The 8,997-nt window shown below is 37.3% G+C and overlaps 1 pseudogene; it reads left to right on the top strand.

The window, feature by feature from the left end:
* The first annotated feature begins 7,314 nt into the window (after positions 1-7,314).
* LOC105236260 lies at positions 7,315-8,523 on the top strand (annotated as a pseudogene).
* Positions 8,524-8,997: the final 474 nt, after the last annotated feature.

Raw genomic sequence — 8,997 nt, forward strand, 5'->3', positions numbered from 1 at the left:
TAGTTTCAGGCATACAATATAGAGATTCAAGAGTTCTATACATTACTCAGTGCTCATTGTGGTAAATGTACTCTTAATCCCCTTCACCTATTTCACCCATCCCCCCACCCACCTGTCCTCTGGTAACCACGAGTTTGTTCTCTCTAGTGAAGAGTCTGTTGTCTTTTTTATTAGTCTCTTTTTTGATTTGTTCATTTTTTTTGTTTTTCAAACTCCACGTATAAGTGAAATTATATAGTATTTCTTTCTCTGACTGACTTATCTCAGCATTATACTCTCTAGATCCAACCATGTTGTTACAAATAGCAAGATTTCATTATTTTTTATGGTTGCTAGATCATATATTACTATGGCTGCTATATATATATCGCTTCTTTTTATCCATTCATCAATAGACACTTGGGTTGCTTCCATATCTTGACTTATTGTAAATAATACTGCAGTAAACAAAGGGTTGCATATATATTTTTGAATTACTGTTTTCATATCCTTTGGGTAAATACCTGGTAGTGGAATTACTGGATCATATGGCAAATCAATTTTTAATTTTTTGAGGAAACTTCATATTGTTTTCCACAGTGACTGCACCAGTTTGCATTCCCACCAACATGCAAGACAGTTCCTTTTTCTCCACATCCTCACCAACACTTATTTCTTGTCTTTTTGATACTAGACATTCTGACTAGTGTGAGGTGATATCTCATTGTGCTTTTGATTTGCATTTCCCTGATGATCAATGATGTTGAGTATCTTTTCATTGTATGACGGCCATCTGTATGGCTTCATTGGAGAAATGTCTGCTCATGTCTTCTGTCCATTTTTAATTGGATTATTTGGTTTTTTGGTGTTGAGTTGTATAAGTTCTTTAAATATTTTGGACATTAATCCGTTATCAGTTATGACTCCCAACTACATGTCTGCCCTTCCTACCCGCTCTGATGTGGCCTCTTTTCCACATTTAGCTGTGGAGAATCTGTTCTGCCAGTCTTTGGTTTGTTTTCTGGGTTATTTACACTGAAGTGGGTGTTATCAAGTTGTATCCATGAGACAAGGTGAGCTTAGGATCCTCTTACTCTGCCATCTTCCCTGGAAGTCTATATATCAATTTTATTAATTTTTTCTAATTTTATTTTAAATGAATGAGATTGCTCATAGAAAATATACAAAGTAAAACAATAGAGAAGCCCTAGGGCATATCACTGAAGAACAGTGATGTTTAAGAAACAGAAGGAACAGGACCCCACAATGGAGACTAAGCAGAGTAGATTAAGCAACGGGAGGGAAAGTAGTTGTCAGTAGTGTGTGAAAGCCGGCTCTAGGAAAGCCAATTTTTAAATGCTTAAGAATGGCAGGAGTATTTAAGGCCATGGATGCAGTTACACCAAAGACATTGGCAACACTACAAAGCAGGGCTTCATTTTTTGGAGAACTAGCTTACTATCATTCCGCTGGCCATTACTTAAGAGGTGCTAAAGTACCAAGTATCATTTGAATCATTTTATATACATTCACTTAATGACTCCTCATACCTACCCTAAGAGATAGGTACTATTATCATCTCCATTTTAATTGTAAGGAAACTGAATCCTAGAGATATTTAGTGACTTACCCAAGGTCATGCAGCTAATTAGTGTCAGAGCCAAGAGTTGAGCCCAGACAGTCTGGCTCCAGAGACCTGAAACACAGGGAAAATGCAGTGTCTTGTATGCCAAGGGATGACAGTGCTTCCAGAAAAGGGTAATCATTGATAGTGCCAGATGCTGCTAAAAGGTCAAATAAATGAATAAGTGCTCATGTGTTCGCTGGATTTTGCAAAAAATGAGGCATTGGTTCACCTTGGCAAGAGCATTTTCAGTGAAATGAAAAGATGTATACCTCTGTTAAGTGAGAAAGTATGAAAGGTTTAAAACTTGTGCAGTCTCCTCAATGACTTTTTTCTATTTGTCAGCATTCCCTGATCAGAGTGAAGACATAGTAAAGAAAGGCAAAAAGAGCAAGAATCCCAGTGACACTAGAGAAGTCGCTGTTATTGGCAAGAAGACAGAAGTGGGCAGAGACAAAACCAGTCTGCAAACTTTTAGTTTTCATGAGCAATGTACTTATAACGAGAAACCAGCATTAAGACACAAGGAACAATTTGGGCACATGTTTGAAATCATGATTATCATGTCTTTAAAGTGAGACTATTTACCGTATGTTTCTGAAAATATATTTTATCCACTATCTTTGGTAAAAATCTGTACTTATATCAATATATAGGTAGAGATGTTTTATTTATTCATTTTCAAAAGAAAAAGTATACTAATCCTGTGTCTAGTGTGTACCCAACTCCTTGCATCATATATAGTCTTGTTCCCAAAGTAAGTTAAAATTTCTATGTGCCAATAACAGCAACCACAAATGAAAAAGGGAATGCCTATGGGAATGTAAAAAATTAATTATGTCATATGTATGTATATATGTATACATATATATATCAACAATGATGCTGAAACAGAGAAATCATAAGATCTTAGAACTATGATAGGCAAAACTTTAGATATTATTTATGTGGCATCTATCAGTCCTTCAGCAACCTTCAAAATTTTCATTTTCTTTTGTCTAGTAATACCACCATTGGAAATACCATATCCAAGGGGAAATAATCTGAAATGCCCACCAATGAGAGGCACAGGCAGGAGAACAATCAGAAGGGGAAGAGTATAGCTGAGGTATTTACAGCTGAGAATCCACTTTTTAGATCTCCCAAATGGTGGCTGGTTTTCTGTGCCCTGTGACCCAAGGCCTTAACTCCAGGGAGGAATCACATTCCATTCAGCTGCTCCAGTATTGTTTCCCTCCACGTACATTATTGCTAGCTCCCTTGCTTGTTTCCCTAAATCCTGCCCATATCATTATAAATTACTCCTCTATAAAAATCATCTAGTGAGAATTCAGAGCAACAGGAACCCTCATTCATTGCTGGTGAAATGCAACATGGCACAGCCACTTGGAAAGATAGCTTGGCAGTTTTATGCAAAACTAAATATAATCTTGCCATACAATCTAGCAATCACATTTCTAAGTATTTACTCAACTGATGTGAAAATTTATGTCTAGACAAAAACCTGAACATGAATGTTTATAGCAGCTTGATTTATATTCACCAAAAACTGTCAGCAATCATGATGTCCTTCAATAGATAAATGGATAAATGCACCATGGTTCATTATCATAATGGAATGTTAGTCAGCAATAAAAAGAAATGAACTATCAAAACACCACAAAAACATGGAGGAACTTTAAATACACATTGCTGAATGAGAGAAACCAATCTGGAAAGGTTACATACTATCTGATCTCAATTATATGATTACACAATATTCTGGAAAAGACAAAACTATAGAGGGAGTAAAACAGTCAGTGGTTGCCAGGGGTTTGTTGTCAAGAAAAGTTGCATAGGTGAATTATAGAGCATTTCAGGGCAGTGAAACTATTCTGTATGTTACTGTACTGGTGGGTACATTATATCATGCATTTGCCAAACCCCACAGAACTTACAGCACAAAGACTAAACCTTAATGTATGCAAATTTTAAAGCATTATTTAGGAGGTCAGGGTGTATCCCAGGATGGAATGAAGACCATGACCAGAGAATCTAACTACATTACAAATGTATGAAACAGCCTCAGTGTAAGAGGATACAAGAGGAAGGTTAAAACCTAACTCACTTTGGAAACGAGCTGAATCTGTAAGGCTAAAGGCAAAAGAAACTGCTCATAAGTACTACACCATTTTTGATAAAGTTGTTTTCTACAGGAGTAAGGTTAGCAATTATAATACTCCTGTGTATATACCATGCAATTGAACAATTAAGAAAATGGTTGGGGGGCGCCTGGGTGGCACGGCGGTTGGGCGTCTTCCTTCGGCTCAGGGCGTGATCCCGGCGTAATGGGATCGAGCCCCACGTCAGGCTCCTCTGCTATGGGCCTGCTTCTTCCTCTCCCACCCCCCTGCTTGTGTTCCCTCTCTCGCTGGCTGTCTCTATCTCTGTCGAATAAATAAATAAAATCTTTAAAAAAAAAAAAAAAAGAAAGAAAATGGTTGGTGGGTGGCTGGACCCAGGTTTCTCACTGTTGGAGTACAAGTTGACAGATAGGCAAGGGGAGAAGTCCAGAATAATCCGTGTGGTAATGGATCAGAGTTGAAGACATCAGTATGAACTCATGTTTAGCTTAGTAGAGATGTTTACTTATAGAGATATTTGTAAATATTAATATATACATGAGTTAGTATACACACATATATTTCCCTGTTCTGACAGCTGAGAGAGTCAGAAAGTAAAAATATCCCGGTAACAATGAGCACACCAAGTGCCCAGATTTGGTTTCTAATATTATCCTCCAATAAAAGGAATTAGGGCTCCTTGAGGAAGTGGCTGATTCTAATACTGGGGCCGGAAATATACAAGATGGGCCTGGAGCATCTTATAGTGTCAGAAAGTAAGGAAGTACTTTAAAAAATTCTCCATCGATGGGGTTATGTCAAAAGAACATAGGAGCCAACTGAAAGAGTTCCCAGTGACCAAAGCTGGAAACGTTTGAGCAACAAAATAAAGTAATATTGGATTATCACCCAAAGAATACCATATATATCCATTAGTCCATACTAATAAAAAAATTCATAGGGGTAAAAGATAAATCCCCCTTGCAGAAGAATTCTAAATAATATATATAGATACACATCCCTCAAGGAATAAATCCCTGCTCTTTAAGTGTGGGCTGTATGTAGTGACTTTTTTTCCCAATGAATACATTGTGGAAAGGGTGGGGGAGAGTAACTTCAGAGTGGAGGAACCTGACAAATACGACTTCAGCCAGGTGATTGAAGTCAACACCAACAGTGATAAATCACAATAACATTTGTACCCTTAATATGACATAATGAAAATGGCACTTCACCTGTGACCTTCTCAAAACCCATAGCCTAATCATAAAAAAAGTCAGAAAAATTCCATTAGAGTAGCACTCTGCAACATGCCTGACCAGTATTCTTCAAACTGCCAAGGTCATGGAAAACAATGTCTAAGAAACTATCAGAGCCCAGAGGCACCTAAAGGGGTCTGACTGCACAATATAAAGCATCCTGGTTGGGATCCAGAAACAGGAAAAGACATTTCATGAACACTAAGGGAATCTGAATAAACTATGGGCTTTAGCTAATAGCCAAGTATCAATTTTGATTTATTAATTGCAGCAAATGTAAAATACTGAGGTGAGATGTTAATAAGAGAAATTGGGTGAGAAGGTAGATAAGAGCTGTCTGTACTATCATCCAGTTTTTATGTAAACCCAAAACTGTTCAAAAAACATAGTCTGTTTTTCAAAAATCTCCTCAATCACCCAGTTAATTGTACAGTTTCCTTGGTAGGACACCGACTAATAATCCAAATATCTAACCAGAAGCAGAATGGTTAAGAAAACACTGTTTCTCTTGACCAGATGTAGCATTATACACCTGTTAAAAATCTTTCAGTGGAAAGTATAAAAGGGAAAATGTTTAAATTATATTGAGTAAATATTTGAAACGCAGAATACATCATTTCATATGTATCGTGTTTACCAACTGTGTTCATTTTTTAGCTTGGCTAGGAGGACAGGCATCAATATGTGAAGGGCACTTATGAGGAATAGAAAACAATTGTTCTGCTACTCTCCTTTCTACTTCCTTGTGTTTTCCAAATTTCTATGAGTACATACTATCTTTCGATGAAAAAAAAATAACTTACACTTGAAAATTTTTGATAAAGTTTTATATTCAATTATATTTCATGCCTTATCTGTTATTTTAATTTTATAATTTTGAAATTCCGGCATAGCTATAAAACTCAAAGTTTTGTTATTTGATGTATGGTATGGGCTGAATCGTGTTCCTCTAAAATTCCTATGTCAAACTCCTAACCTCTGGTACCTCAGAATGTTATTGTATTTGGAGATAGATTATGAAAGAGCTAATTAAGTTAAAATAAGATCATAAGGGTAGACCCTGAGCCAATCTGACTGTTGTCCTTATAAGCGGAGGAGATTAAGACACAGACAGGGACACCTGAGTGGCTCAGTTGGTTAAGTGTCTGCCTTTGGCTTGGGTGGTGATGCTGGGGTCCTGGGATAGAGCCCCTTGTCAGGCCCCAGGTCAGGCTCCCTGCCCGGTGGGGAGTCCATTTATCCCTCTCCCTCTGCGCCTCCCCCTGTTCATACTTTTTCTCTCAAATAAACAAAATCTTTAAAAAACAAAAACAAGAGACAGACAGGTACAGAGGGAAGAGTATGTGCAGACACAGAGAGAAGGCAGATAAGGCAAGGAGAAAGGCCTAGAAAAACCACCCGTGCTGACATCCTGAGTTTGGCCTTCTCGCCTCCAGAACTGTGAGAAAATGAATTTCTGTGGTTTAAGCCTCCTGTCTGTGGTACTTTGTTATGAAAGCCTCAACTAACAGAATGAAGCACTGTTCGGTATGAATCTCATTTCTCTCTGCATCTGTTTTAATCTTACTCTCTATATTGTATGATTTAATAATTAGTTTCTAGTAACAATTGTTTGTTCCTAAAAACAGTATCACCATGAAAATAATTTGTCTTAATCTGATATTAACTCAGTTGAAGACCTGGGAAAAATAAGTTTTCATTGAAATTTGTTGATGCTAAAAATAATCGATGGGTTCCACAAAGATAAATTCATGTGGACAGTGTACAAATTTACACATATTCTCAAATAAAAACAAAATGAAACAAAACAAAAATACATAGAGAAAGAAGTGGGAGACCCTACACTGGTGGGCGAGCATTAGAATCACTTGGGAAATGTTCTAAATGGCCGATGCCTGGGTCTAGCTCTGAAAGTTCTGGTTTAAAGGCCTGGCATGTAGCCAGGTCACTGGAACTGTAAAAGCACTTCCAATTCTAATGTGCAGCCAGAACTGAGAACAGCTACTTTGTATTAAGGGCCTAGAAAAGGTTTTTCAAATTCCGCTCTTAGCCGTAGAATCAATAAGAAACAAACCAAACAGTGGAAAACAAAGAATATCCTATCATCAGTAAAACCAAGGAAAACCTCAAAGCCTAAAATTTGAGTACAAAAGCATCTTTACTGATCCTATAGAGAGGGAAGAAGGTGAACATTAACCAACTTTGGAACAGTGATTTGGAGTCAACGAATGTGAGGTCCTAAATCATAAATAAGTAAAGAGAAGGCATCAAATGCGTGGAGCCTCTCAGGACGTGCCAGGTATCTGCCAGCTAGTCAGCACCCACCATGGTTTCTGTCACTTTCTATACAATGGTCTCTATTGTCTCCTGGACGATGGACCGTCACATCCATGGGCTCCCTGCAGGTGCTCCAGTTAAATATCATGATTCAGGATCAGCAGGAACAGAGCTGCCAGGAAGGTCTCTGAACCACCTTCAACACCCGTGGCCACAAGGTGACCCCCCAGGAGGAGACCTGCGCATCTTTATAGATGAAATCACAAACTTCCTGGCTGTGATGTGGGCAATATAATGGAAGATTCAGTGCCAGTGAGAAGTTAATGGCAATAAGACTGACTTGGTGAGATGAGGAAGTGAAGCTGTTTTGAGTGTTGCAAGCTCATAGCTATGCACCACAGCTCAACTGTACCTTGTGATGAACTATGCTATGAATTTTTTTAATAATTTATATTTTGTTATATTAGTCACCATACAGTACATCCCCAGTTTTTGATGCAATTATGCTATACATTTATACATCGGAAAACATTGGATCAAAAATGTGTCTGCAACTCAGCCTTTTTCAGACGAATAGCTCATCGGCTTGCTAAAATCCATACTATTCATGCACACAATGGTTGGATTCCCAAATCTAATCTATGGCTACAGATGGGAATGTATTTCTCTCTCATTCCTACAGCATTTGCAGGTAAAGACACTAATAAAACGTTCCTAAGTAAAATACGAAGCCGTCAGACTTCAGGAGGAGATGACTTATTTCAAGAAGAATCTTTCCAACCTGAGATTACTAGTTGTGCTTTGCCATAATGATCTATAAAATCTACAGTGAGAAACAAGGTGCCATCCAGTCCATTGATTGTAAAATTCTTGACACAACTGTCTGCTACATGATATTAGAAATCATTTCAGTGAATTTACAGGTGCAAGTGATGTGGACTATATTCTCTATCCAAACAGGGAACTCCAGGGTCAGTGGCTGCATGCTGACCTTGAAGCCTACAAAGAATATGAGGGCTTTGAGACAGAAATTACTGAAAAGGAGGTAGAAATACTCTTTATTCAAGTCACCGGCTTCTCATATCTTTAGGAATCATGGGCTGTGATTCCAGACAAATACTCCACTACTGAGTGTGATATCCCTGAGTAAGCAATTGTTCGTTTTAACAAAAACTTCAAAATGAAGCCTGCAGTTACTGTATTAAGAGTGCTTAAGCAAAGAGATTTAATTATTCATAGGCAGCTGAGCAATCCTTGTATATCTTTTCTTAAGAAATTCTAAGAAGCCAATATTAATTAAAATTCTGTTATTTCACTTGGTTACCTTGCTTTATAAATTATGGCCTCTATACAGTCAATTTTTTAAGTAGATTGAATGATGTCAAGAAATACGTTACTGCTATCAGTATGTAGAGGCATAGAAATATGTTGAATCTGCAAAGAGCTATGAAGATGTCAGTTTAATCCTTTCTTTGATAATTTAATCTATGTTATATGTGAATTATTATAAATTTAACATGATTCTATGACTTTCATCTGTTTTATCTGTTTGTCGAATGTAAGCAATGAGAATGTTCTAGAATAAGTTTTTTAGTTTTACTTTAATTACAACACACATTGTAGGTATTCAGTGTAAACATTGTAATCTTAATGCACTGTAAGTAAGGTGGATATTTATTTTTTTTAAAGATTTATTTATTTATTTACTTATTTGAGGGAGCGAGAGAGTGGGGGTTGGGGGATGGGCAGAGGAAGA

The sequence above is a fragment of the Ailuropoda melanoleuca genome, chromosome 5 (assembly GCF_002007445.2).
Source record: "Ailuropoda melanoleuca isolate Jingjing chromosome 5, ASM200744v2, whole genome shotgun sequence".
NCBI lineage: Eukaryota > Metazoa > Chordata > Mammalia > Carnivora > Ursidae > Ailuropoda > Ailuropoda melanoleuca.